The sequence below is a fragment of the Centropristis striata genome, chromosome 5, assembly GCF_030273125.1.
Source record: "Centropristis striata isolate RG_2023a ecotype Rhode Island chromosome 5, C.striata_1.0, whole genome shotgun sequence".
NCBI lineage: Eukaryota > Metazoa > Chordata > Actinopteri > Perciformes > Serranidae > Centropristis > Centropristis striata.
In genome coordinates this window covers 13,622,823-13,636,508 of record NC_081521.1, presented here as the reverse complement: position 1 = coordinate 13,636,508, position 13,686 = coordinate 13,622,823, and positions in this window count along the sequence as shown.

Here is a 13,686-nt window from a genome sequence, read left to right as displayed (position 1 = left end):
ACTAGTTGGGAATCATGTACCTGGGGTCACAAATGCCCTGACCAAATTTCATGTCTAGAAGCGATAACCCACTCTGGATTAAAGTTGGACAGATGGAGAGCAGACTCACAACTCCAACCTGAAGGTCTGTTCAAATGTGTGAATGCAAACTTTAGACATGACGCAACTAGAGTCAATGGAACGATGCTTCTGGACATGAGCAGACATATGTTATCTATCTATAAAAGAAGAGTCTGTGTGTGTGTGTGTGTGTGTGTGTGTGTGTGTGTGTGTGTGTGTGTGTCTAGGGCAGGGGTGGGCAATTCATTTTCCCAAGGGGCCACATGACCCACGAAGATTGTGGGGGCCGGACCAAAACTTGGAACTAAATTCTGCTTAATATTAATTTAATCGCTTTATAAAAAACTGTAAATTATCTGGTTTTGAGCGGCTACTGATAAGAATACATGTTATGATAAGACTGTTTATGTGGAGTAAATCAAATATAGCAGGAAAAAGTAGTAAATACTCCAATCACGATATCACTTTTCCATTTATTTCAAACACAACTGTAAATAACCTTTAGCAAGGTTCCTATTGGTGTATTTGTATTATATAGCTTGTTTTTTCATGTACATTTTCTAGGTGTTTTACAATGTTGTGATGCTTTTATTTTGAAAAGGCGCCATCCAGTGTGAAACAGGTGCTTTTATTTTGAAAGGTAGTGACAGGAAATAACATGTAGAACGGTAAAAATTTAAAACAAAGAGTAAATAATAACGAGTGCGTCGTAATTCATATTAAGTTGATATAAAGTATCAAAAAGGCTTCTATAGTGGCTGTCAGGACACAAGGTTTGTTAAAGTTTATTTTCTTCCATCATATATATTAGTGGCTATATTTGTTGTCTTAACTATAGTAAAAGTGCTTGTTTGCTCAAGTGCTAATGCTAATGTTTGTTAGCTCTTACGGTGGATTCACAAGGGGAACAAGGAATGTCTTATTTTTATGTTCATGGAGCTACAGTTTGAAATAAATCTTGTGAACTATCAGTTAAAGAGTCGAGTCTTTGCAGGTCGGTACGTAAACCGCCTTCAAAATAAAAGCACTGCGGTTGTATTAATTTCTGGGTAACCTCATGCGGGCCAGAAGAGGACAGCCAACGGGCAGGATGTGGCCCACGGGCCACCCAATGCCCAGGTCTGGGCTAGTTCATATCTCTCTGACCGTTAGTCAGACTGAACTCTGATTTTGTATGTGGCTTTCACATGGCACGAAGGTGCGCATCCTCAATTTTAAAGATTTTTGAATACATTTTTCAAAATATCATTATTTCCGTAGGACGTGTTGCGGCATTGCACTGTTTCTGATCGGACGCCTTTTAGGGGAGCTCCGCCCCCTTTTAGGGGAGCTCCGCCCCATTGTGTGATAGGCCTACACCTGGTCAGTAACACAATTCACTCTGGATTTCCACCCTGACTCATCTCATCTGGAAGTCTATTTAGCCTACCTATCTTTAGGAGTTTTAAAGTGCGCTACAAGGTTCGATTTTCCAACAATATTCAAATAGTTTCCAGCAAATATCAATGTTCAATGTGTATGTGCTGGATGGGTGCGTATGTAGTGTAAATGTACTACCTCTCTGAGTGAGAAAAGTGGATTAAAGTTTTAGTTTTCTTTATTATCAAACATCAGAATACACTGCCTAGGCACAGCGGAGGAGAACTTTGTCAATTTCAAGGCTGTTGAAAAAAGGTGGCCCTGACTCCAGTGATGCCTGTGTTCTCTCTGGCTTTTCTGTCTGTCTGTAAGAATATTTAATTTGAATGTTGCAGCCCATACCGAATGCGTGGGCACCTTTTCCTGGCAACGAGCACGCTGCTTAGTCTACTTTTTGTATATTCTCTATATATGTCTAACCATGTTGAATGATTAAGTTTATTTTTTTTCTGTGTCTTTCTATATCTCAATGTACATCCATGTATTATCCAATATACACTTTGTATATTAACACTACTCAAGAGTATTACACCTCATTGTACATCCCACTTAACACACAACCTCATTTGGCCAGAATTGAAAAATCTACTTAATCTCCTACTATATGAATACATACTTCCTACAGGCACTGCACTAGTATATGCTAATTCAAGTGAAGACAGGTCCAAATGAGCTGAAAATGACTAAAAAAAACATGCTCATCCTTTATTTATTAGATCAGACAGTTTCTGAGCTGTCACACAGTCATCAGCACAGACTAACAGCTACAGTTAATGTTGTTTCAGTCACAGTATAGACATCAGATTGATATTTTAATCTTTCATCTTAAACCAAAGAAATCTCTGAAATCTACACCAGTTGATGGTCACACACAAACACAACTGGCACCTTTTACACAGTCAGATAATCAGAAGGGTACAGTACAGTCAGGAGTTTGTGCTTGACAGATGTTGGACAGAACCACACTGATTATTGTGTAACCTTACTTAATGGAAAAAATATGGGTAACGCTTTATAATAAGGTCCTTAATAACCATTAATTAACAAGTAATAAGGCATTGTTCTCGCTTTAGATCCGGTAGTTGCAAAAAGCATAGTTAACTTATAGTTAACTTGTAATAGATGAGCAATAAAGTATATTTTAATATCAATAAGCAAACAAAATAAGATTAATAAAGGCATGGCAAAGACATAATGGGTGGGTCATGGATGTTTGTAATGCCATTATTAACACTTATATAAGCTTATAAACACACAATGTTAATAAGCATCTTGTAAGGACTTACAAGGGCCTTATTACTTGTTAATTAATGGTTATTACAAGGACCTTAATATAAAGCGTTACCAAAATATGTTTTGGGTTATTTTAATCATTTATTGGGGTTAGTATTGCACTGGGTGAGAAGTTATTTAAGTAACAGAAAACAATTTGTGAAGTTGGGGGGACATTCATCTTCATGCTTGGACATTGCTTGTGGCGTCCCACAGGGGTCAGTATTAGGTCCAAAACTATTCATACTTTACATAAATGACATATGCAGAGTTTCAAAAACATTAAAATTAGTATTATTTGCAGATGACACTAGTATTTTTTGTTCTGGGGGGGATTTAGAGGATCTACTGAGCAGGATCACCACTGAAATGTGCAAACTGAAAATGTGGTTTGACAGAAACAAATTATCATTAAACTTAAGTAAAACCAAATTCATGCTATTCGGCAATTGCAATAAGAATACACAAGTACAGTTACAAATAGATGGGGTGGATGTTGAAAGAGTATATGAACATAAGTTTCTTGGGGTAACAATTGATGATAAAATAAACTGGAAGTCTCATATAAAACATGTACAAAGCAAACTGTCAAGAAGCATTTCAGTTCTGGGCAAAGCAAAACATATTCTGGACCACAAATCACTCCACATTCTCTACTGTTCACTGATTTTACCATATCTACAATACTGTGCAGAGGTTTGGGGTAACAATTATAAATGTACAATACAATCTCTATCAATACTGCAGAAACGAGCCATAAGAATAATTCATAATACGGGGTATAGCGACCACACAAATTCACTATTCTTAAAATCAAAAACTTTAAAATTCACTGACCTGGTTAATTTCCAAACAGCACAAATCATGTACAAAGCAATAAACAATCTACTTCCTGGGAATATTCAAAAATTGTTTTTTTTACAGAGATGGGGGTTATAATCTGAGGGGTTTGGATCAGATAATCAGACTGGGTGTGGAGTTCAAGCAATGTCCAAGCATGATCCAGTTTAAAAAGCGGTACAACACATGGTTTTCACAAGGTACAGGGAGGAAGAAGGGCTTTAACAACCGGGTGTTTTCATAAATTATAAATTATTTATGTATTTGTTTATGTAATCTATTTCTTTTAAAAAAAAAAAAAATGGTATTTTTTTTTGTAAATATGTATTATTTAAATATGTGTTTAGGGGGGGAAAAAAGAAAGAAAAAAAGGGTTAATTGAGTAGTGGAGAAGGGGTAGGTTTAAATAAGCATATGCTTCATCCTACTCCTTTTCGGACATGTTGCGTTCACATTTCAGCGTTTGTTTTGACTATTGCTATTTTTTGTTTTGTTTTGATTATTCTCATTGGATGTATTTGTTTTTGTGTTTTCTTTGTTGTGTTACTCGCACATGTTCGAAATAAAAAGCTGAACTGAACTGAACTGAACTAAGTTATAATTATATACAATAATTATTTAATTATTAATTATGGCACTTTCACTATAATTTATGTATTCATTTTCATTTGTTATATTTAAGTTGATATTACTTGTCCCCTTGCCAAAGTTAATTAGTTCCTACCTGCCCGTTTCGTGGGGTTTCTCTTGTGTTGTGACCCGTGAATTATGCTGTCGTGGCAATGTTGGTTATTAAAGAAGATGCAGAAATAAGTGTCGAGTTATCATGTAGCCCGCTCATCACCCATCACCCCGAAGAGACTGGAGAATGCTACCGACAACAAATAAGGGTTACAATTGTTTAAAATGCATTTCCATTTTAATTTACTGCATTTAGTTTGCAGAAAACGTATCAACAAATTGTTACACAGGCTGCGATAAGAACATTTACACAGCAAAGATGTAAAGATCAGAGGTCATTATGAGTCATATTTACAGGCATTGTCCATGACCGTTTAGCCAGATGTGTGTGCGTGTGTGTTTATGAGTCTGGGTTGGGTTGTGTGTGTAGATCTGTCTCTGAGCTGCAATGGATTTTCCGTCGAGAGCCAGAGGAACTGGATTAAGGACAAGAGTAGATTAGTGTGCAGAGAGGGAGTAGGGTTGGGTGGTGGGTCATAGATGACAAGCCAGTCGTAGCAATACAATCTCAGCTGCAACTCTAAATTAAAAAACACTATTAAACTCATACCAATTAATCCATAAGGACCCTCGTTTACCTATCGATTTCTTATTTACCTGTGTATCATGCTATTTTGCTTTAACTAATGTATCTGTTATTATTTTACTTTATTATTATGTATTTATTTATATATACATATATATAATTTGAAATTTTAATCTTATTATTATTATTATTTTTTCTTTAATTGAACACAAGTTCAATTAATACTAGGTTGCCGAATGGTACAGTAATGTTGTTTTAGGGATGGGGCTCTGTTGGAGCGAGGGGGGAGGTGATGTTTATGTTTATATTGTATTTGTATTATTGCCGATCATCTATATTTCTGAATGCATGTACTTTGTACACTATGCATAAACCTCAATAAAAAAGACTTGGAATAAAAACTCATACCAATTGCGTGTTTTTTTTTTCATTTTTTAACTTTTGGTATAGACAAACAGCTTGGTATGACATATCTTTTTTTTCTAAATACTTTATTGCAAGGCTTCTTACCTTCACAAACATAATCAGTCATTTAGTTTCCTTTGCAATATTGTACCTTGCATTTTTTTTCCTTTTTTCAAGGTATATATTCACAAAGTAAATAACAAACCATAAGGTAAACAGACAAACATATATACAAGGCAAACTGGTATTTCCCAAATGATGATCTCAAAGAAAAGAAATAAACAACAAACAAACAAAAACAAAAATAAATAATGATAAATACAAAAAATATATAAAAAATAAATAAATAATAAAATAATAGGATATACTAAAATAAATGAATGAAAAAATAAGGGGTGGTGCATGTATGCGTGTTCATTTGTGTGTATGTATGTGAGTGTTAGTGTTTGGGTGGGAACTATTTAGTTTATCTCCTTAATTTGATTAAATATTTACACAGTTTTTATCATCCTCTCTTTACAGTACAACATATTCCAAATATGTATTTGTTCCCTATTTCTAAAAGTTAGTCTTTCCATCTCTAAACTTTGTTCTGCTGTTAATACCCATGCTCCTAATTTTGGTGTATTTAAAAAAAAAAGTGACATAGACAGACAATGATGGTACCCCTGTGTGTGTGTGTGTGTGTGTGTGTGTGCGTGTGTGTGTGTGTGTGTGCGTGTGTGTGTGTGTGTGTGTGCGTGCGTGCGTGCGTGTTTCAGTTATAGATCTAGTAGTTAAGTATTAATATATTATAATAAATATTATGTATCATTATTAGGCAGAGAAAACAGTACTACTACTAATGTAAATAGAATAAAACTTTTTTTTTTTTAAATAATAATTTTGGTGTATTTGATTGCTTCCATGCTTTAGTCACCTGCTTCATGGCGGTTACTCTCAGTAAATTAAAAAAATAAATGTCCTTTGCTCTTATCTTTCCTTTTAAATAAATACCGAACCAATGCTGTACCTGCAAAGGCTCTTAAAACTCAAATGTATGTGGGTATGATATATATTGATGCCTATTATGATTCCTGTCAAGCCAAAATGTGGTCACTCAATTCTGTAAATATATATTAGGCTTTTCAAGGCACTCACCGCAAGAGAAGAATCCATACGATGACAGGAGGAGAGAGGCAGGCATTCAGTGAAGAACAGAGGACATAAACAGATGGCATGATGGGCAGACAGACAGGGATACACAAACAGATGGGCCAGTATGTCAGAGACCAGACCTCAAAGGCTAAATTACGGTTGCCTTTTGAACAGAATCTACAACTGCTCTATAGTGATGCAGCCTGATAATCAGACTGAACTGCCACTGTACAAGATGGTAACTCAATCAGATTTATAGCAGACTGGGCAGAAGGTGCCATTGTACTCCACTTGTACTCCACTGACTCTCACAAACCTGCAGTTTACATTTTAACCCTCCTGTTATGTTCGTTTTTCAAGAACAGCAATAACCCGGTGGCATGTTAGATTATCCAAAAGTGTCAGAAACTAAAAAATCTCAATAAACATTATGAACTCCATTACTAACAATTTATATAAATATTTAGTGCAATGGTGTTCTTTACCTCTCACAGATCATGTGTCATCGTGTCATATTTTGACATTCTTCTTGTAAATTCTGTGGTGGACTCTGCTAACACATCCATGTGCTCTTATTTTGAAAGCTACATGTGTTTGCTTTTATTTTGAAGGCAGGTGTAATGTGTTCTTACCTTAACGACTTACAGTGTGTTCAATTTAAAGTGAAAGTCGGAACTTGAAACTCGGAACAACATCGAAAATTCTGACATTCATGTAGACCTTGAACACACCATTAGCTGTACCACACAAACGCCGGACTCTCTATGTGCTGCAATGTATATTAGTCTAAGTAATGGAATTTTAATCCTCTGTTTCACCTTATGTAGGGACGGGGGGGTGGATCGGGATCACCATGAATCTGGGGGGGACATATCCCCCCGTCCCTAGTGCCATCTGCGCGCATGACTGCTCCTATGGGTCAACATAAATGAACACAACACATATAGAGTCCCTTTCACACATGTAGTACAAAGTCTGTGGAATGTCTACTAAGCCCATGTGTAGCAAAGGGCGTGTTGTGCGTGTTGTGGGCGAGAGACCCCTCACCTGAACCAAACGGCACCCATCTCGTCAGACATTCTTGGGCTCGTATTGTGTAAATTGCTTAACAATCAGCATTCGGTTAAGGAGGAGTGGTTATTTCATTTTTGACCCAAAACATTAGCCGTGCTTCCATCAAAGTAGAAGCGAATTTTGAAGTGAAATTTTAAAATGTGGCATTAAAGAAAATGCAAATTAGGGACATTTACATCAACTAGTTTAGATGGAATAAAATAAGCTGCATTAATGTACTTTGGTCAGAAGATGGCAGTGTAATGTATTGCTGCAGGCTAATCCGTCAGAGCAAGAGTGAAAAAATAATTTAAAAAAAGAGTTCGCGAGTCAGACAACTTTGGCCACCCATGAGAGAAAATATGTCCTCAGGAATTATATTCAATTGAGCAACTTATAATTGTTCTTTCATGTCAGAGGAAACAGCCGATCAGTCATGAGTTAAATGTTCAATACGTCAGAACTTATTCTGAAAAAGCTTTTCCATCTCCCGTTTAGAGCATTAACTATTTTTTCGAAAAAGACAAAAAACGTAAATAGTTTTATCCGCATTTTGGAGTTTTTATTTTATTTTGGTGTTTCCATTAAGCTTTTCTCATGCAAAAATCATTGCTACTAAACTATAAGTAGCTATTAGTAGCTAGTAAGTGCATGCAAGTGCAACATGGATGCTGTAGTAGCAGTTGCTAGTAGCAGTTACGAAATACGTAGATTTTGAAGCTGTTATTTTCCTAAACTGAAGTACCATGGTACAGTACGAGGCCTAGACAGTGTTGCTTGTCACCATTTATGTGTCAACTTTTTGTCACTAGTTTTCTGGCTGTAGGACAGGAAGATGATGTCCTTATTTTTAATGCTGCTGACATAGCTCTGATTGAGGGGGTTTATTTTCCAACCAGGGGATCCAGCTGTAGCGAGCACAACAGTAGGCCGATTTGAATTGTTAAATAAATCAAACAAATGTTCAGTGATTCAGAGGTCTGGATCCAGTCAACAACGTTATACTGATGAGCATAAAGATAAACACGAATTTAAATACAGTAATGATCAACACTCGTGTGGTATTTTGAAGTAAACTATACCCAACATTAACCCATTTACACACACAGCTAAACAAATCATCCATCTCACTGCATATTGTTGACATGAACTGAATGAACATGTTTTCTCAGGGAGCTGACAGTGTTTGGAGTATATAAAGGATGGGTGAGTGGAGGCCACCACTGGTGCCTTTGTGTGGAATTGGTTCAGATGCCTATTCCTTTTAAGACATCTATTCCAAGATGCATCTGTGTGGTTTCAGCTGTTTCTTGCACTGCATTTCACATGGCTGTTTGTTCTCTTGATACAGTTCCTTGTCTCCTTTATGTGGTACACTTGGTTTAGCCTGGTGGTTTCTACATGCTCTCTGGCAGGGATATTTACTGTCTCTAGGGCTGTCCTAGTGAATTGTGGGTCAGACAAAACAGGACTGGGCCACTTCTGTTACAAAACCCTGCTGGGCAAGGCCCAGTGCCATGAGATGGCTCGACAGTCAGTTTCTATTGCAGTGCTCAGTGGGGCCAGATGGACACACTGTAAAAAGATTTCAAACCAAGCAAGTAATTTTGTTGTGCTCAGATTCATTCGTTGTGTATTAAGTAAACATTTTTGCACACCTGAAATAACCACAGGCTGTCTGAAAGAGTTCAAAGGCTTCATCTTAAATATTGACTGGACCAGTTTCTGCTACCAAGTCTCGAGCCATTTTCAAGAATTTCCACTGTGCCATCAATAGCTTGTAGGCTCCAGCCCATTTTTGCTGGTCTGGAATCAGGGAACCTGTGATGTCAAAGACTATGCTCTCACATTAGCCTATCAAAGAGTGCCTTGTATTATTGGCTAAACAGTCTCCCAGAAAAGCTAAATAGGGAAAGACTTGGAAACAAACAGTGAAATATATTTAAAACAGACAAGATATTATGCCCACATGGTACAACTTAAGTCCACATTGTGCCCTTTGTAAGGATGAGGAGGTTGGGGTTCTGGATGTGGCACGTCTTAGAGTTGCATTTGTTTCCTATCACAGACCTGCAATAAATCTTTGCTTCTTTTAAAAAAAACAACTAGAATCATGATTGTTCCCTAACAAAGCCCATGATTTTAGTTGCCTAAATTCAACCAAACCTTAGTTTATTTGCTTTAACTTTAAGATTTTAATGCCCTAAAGGTCTAGTGTGTAGGATTTAATGGCATATAATGGTCAGCAGTGTTGGGAAGGTAATAGTGTAATGTAATGTAACGTTATAGGTAACATATTTCTAGTTGCAATATTAAAAATGTAATAAGTAATCTGTTTTAATCACCTCAGCAAAGTAATGTACCTTATTGCATTTGATTCATTTTTGATAGCTGGGTTGGTGGTGAAAAATGAAAAAAGAGAAATGGTAAATGGACTGCACTTATATCGCGCTTTTATCTAAAACGCTTTACACTACGCTCATTCACCCGTTCACACACACATTCATACTGGTGTCCAAGGCTACCAGGGCAAACTGGTGCCACCATTGGGAATTCATTCACGTACCGATGAACGCAGCATCAGGAGCAATTTGGGGTTCAGTATCTTGCTCAAGGATACTTCGACATGTAGGCTGCCATGGTCTGGGATCGAACTACCGACTTTCCGATTGGCATGTGATCACTCTACCAACTGGGCCACAGCCTCCCAAACAACAGAACACACAACGCTCAAAATTTGAGCATGCACTGACTTAAATTTGTTCCGGTGGTTTTTCTGATCCACGTTGTCAAGAAATATGCCAAAAGAAGGGTGAAAATGAGGGGCGAAAAGATGCAAAGCAACAGAATGCAACAGAATGAATGTTACATTCTACATAAAAACCTTTAGAAACAATATTTTCACATTAGTAACTTTAATTTAATTGCACATGTTTTTAGCCAATGTAATGGATTGAAATTATATATATTTTTTGCAATCTAATGATATAATGACATTACATGTAGCTAGTGACTCCCCTCCCTGACTGTGAGGCTGGAAATTGCAACCAAGTAAAGACTCCTTCCGCCCGTAGTTTGAGAAATCAGTAGATGATGCAGCAGTAACATTGTGGATGGCATCAGAAATGATCCTCGGTGCGCAAAAATCCATAAAGAGCTTATTTGAATGGCAAGTTCAGCTTCGAAGTTGTGAAGCCACAAGCAGCAAGCATGGTCAAGTTTTGCCTCAATAGTAACATGAGGTGAGCATGTTACTATCGAGTATGTATTCTATTTACATTTATGTTTTTTTTTGCCAAATTGGTGTTGGAAAAGGGTTATTTTATGGTAAACTGTAAAATTTGTGCAGGTGTAAACTAAACTCTAAAATAGGCCTAAAAAGGATCAAATGAGAACTTAAAACTGAATTAAATCAAGTTAAATAAGTGAATACGTAACAACTTTACATTCCTGCAAATTCACCTTAAAATGTCTATAAAAGACTGCTCTTGAATAGTTTTGAGTAAATATGTGGTTTTGGTCACATGTGAAAGGTAACGCTCTGGAGTTAGAATAACTGGAAGTGCTACTGGTGATGTTTTTCATTGTCCGCCTGAATCATTTTGGTAAATACAGGCCTGCAGATCATTATAGCTGGGACTCATTAGGCGGAAAACCCAATGGCATTTTTTTAGGCATTTTCAAAAGAAGACAATTTGGAGACCAAAAGCAGCATTGGTAACCATGGTGACAAACCTCACATGATAATGGTCATAACATTTGAACCCTTCAGATTCTGGGCTTTAATGAAAGTTGACAATTTGAGGAATCATATCCAAATTCACTGTCAGCATTAATGATACAGAGTTACTGGTGAAAAAAACCCACACATTATTATGAATGTTTTCCACTTGAAAACTAAACTTTGTGCATAAAAAATGTCAAAACGAGTGTCATGTAAAAGTAAAGAAGTTTATATAAAAACACAGAAAACACACAGCAAACACTGCACAATCAACTATATACTTAAGTATTCAAACTTTTTACATTTCACATAGCCTTTCGCCTGACACAGGTGTAGGAAAGCTGTGATTACTCGTCTCTGACAGTGGGTATTGTTCAGCAACATTCCAGTCATTGTGACATTCATGCCTGGGGACGAAACAGAGGGGTGCATCGCAGGAAGAGTACTTCACACGTGTCTTGGCATGGCAGTTTCTGCACTTTGCCAAGACACCTGTGAAGTACTCCCTGTGGGTGCGGAAGGTGGTGCTGTTCTCCTTGTGGAGGGAGACCCAACCACTGCATGCTGCTCCGCTAGGGTCTCCCTGAAGGCCTCTGGTGCATTGGGAAGTGTCCTCTTCCTTTCGACATCTCCTCGCGGAGGCAAAGGCGCAGCGGAAGATGGGCAAGACCACCACCTCCCTTGGTAATCTGGCCTGTCTGGGTGTACAGCGTCACCTCAGGGGGTCCTGGATGCAGGATATTGCCTTCTGCTGCGTATCCCACACGTGCTGAATACAGGCCGGGTATATGAGGCGGAAGCCGATGGTCTCTTTCGCTTCCCAGTACTGGGAAAGAGTCTCCTCAATTGTAAACCAGGTCTCAGAGAGTTTGTGTCAAAAGTTTGGAGAGTTTTTGTGTTTTGGTGCTTGGTTTTGGACTATTTATTATTATTGGCTACTGATTTTGGATTACAGACATCGGATTATCTGCGGACACCCTTGGCTTGAATACTACCTGGTTTAACAACGCTGATTTTCAGAACACGGACAGAAAGAACGGAGCTAGGCGGCTAGTTGGCAAACGAGCTAGCATGCGGCTAGGGTAACAGCAGACGCTACCTCCCGTTAACTAGCAACATGGGTCTGAAGAAGGCCGAAGAGGGCAATGACATTAAGAAGTCTCTGGACTTTTTGTCTGAGAAGATTTCAGTTGTGAAACTGCAGCAGAAATCCATCCTGGACCTGGTGGAGGAAGTGAAGGCTCTCGGGATCCAGAACCTGGAGTCGACTGGTGAAGCTGGAGCAGTACACCAGGGTCCATGATTGGATTGTGACCGGGCTCCGTTTAAAACAGTGTTCATACGCCTGGGGGGTGACAGTTTACAATGCCATGCTTGGGCATTGCTTGTGGCGTCCCACATAGTTGGTTTTTAGTAACAAAATGTCCCATCATCCACGGGGGTAAAAATAAGTGCGATTAAAATGCGGCAATTTTTTTAACGCATTAATTTTTGTGTAATTAATTAATCTTAATTAACACATTAAAGTCCCGGCCCTAAAAATTACACTAATATTTATATTTATAATTAGTGACCTCCAACACTGAAGTTAAAAATTCTGCTGCTGCAGTTACAGATCAATGTCGTGTTGGTATTAAAAAAATTGTGAAAAATGTATTAAAAGGCATTAAATTCAAATTAAGTATTTTTGTATATACCCCGTCATACAGTACAGGTTACAGTGGTGAAGTGCATACATATGTCCATGCTCGTCTCGTGAGAGAGGCTTGCCTTTTCCATAAAACTGCCTTCCCCAGCTTAAGACTTGTTCAAAGAACATATATTAACATAAACTGTGAAATATATTTATCATAAAGTATGTACAGTATGGTCTGAGTAAATACATCTAGAATGAAAATGAAACATTTTTTGCAGTGCATGAAGAAGAAGCCTACACATTTGCTCTCTTTCTCCCTTGAGGTTTTCTGGAGCCCGCCCTGGAAGCACTGTCTTTTCCCTACAAACATTTGCAGCATCTGCGTCTGGACGTCGTGCCATCAATGAGCCAACAGTCCCTCCGGCTTCGGGACGACTGAGGGTCATTCATTCTGCCCCGCAATGCTCAGAGCTTCTGCTCTTCTTTGTCACAAGTGACCACCCCCTCCCAGTCTCCCTCCCCCTCCCGCCGACTCTTGGAGTGCTTCCAGCCTCCAGGCAAAGGGCCTGTGATGAGAGAAGGAAAGAAAGGGGGGAGGAGGATGAGGGGGTTGGATGGATAGCCTGGATCTGATCCAGACGTTAGCACTGGAGGAGGAGGAGTAAAGCTGTGTTTGTTTCTAACCCTCTGTTCAGCGAGACAGTCAGTGCTGGAGGTATACATGACTTTACAGCAGGCAGCAGGGTTTCAGGCAAAGATATGTTCAGTTTAGTTGATTAGAAGTTGGTTCAGTTTGGTTACATTTTATATATAGTAAGTTATGTATATGTAACTGTAATCGATGTATAAATGAGATGGTTTATATTTCACCAA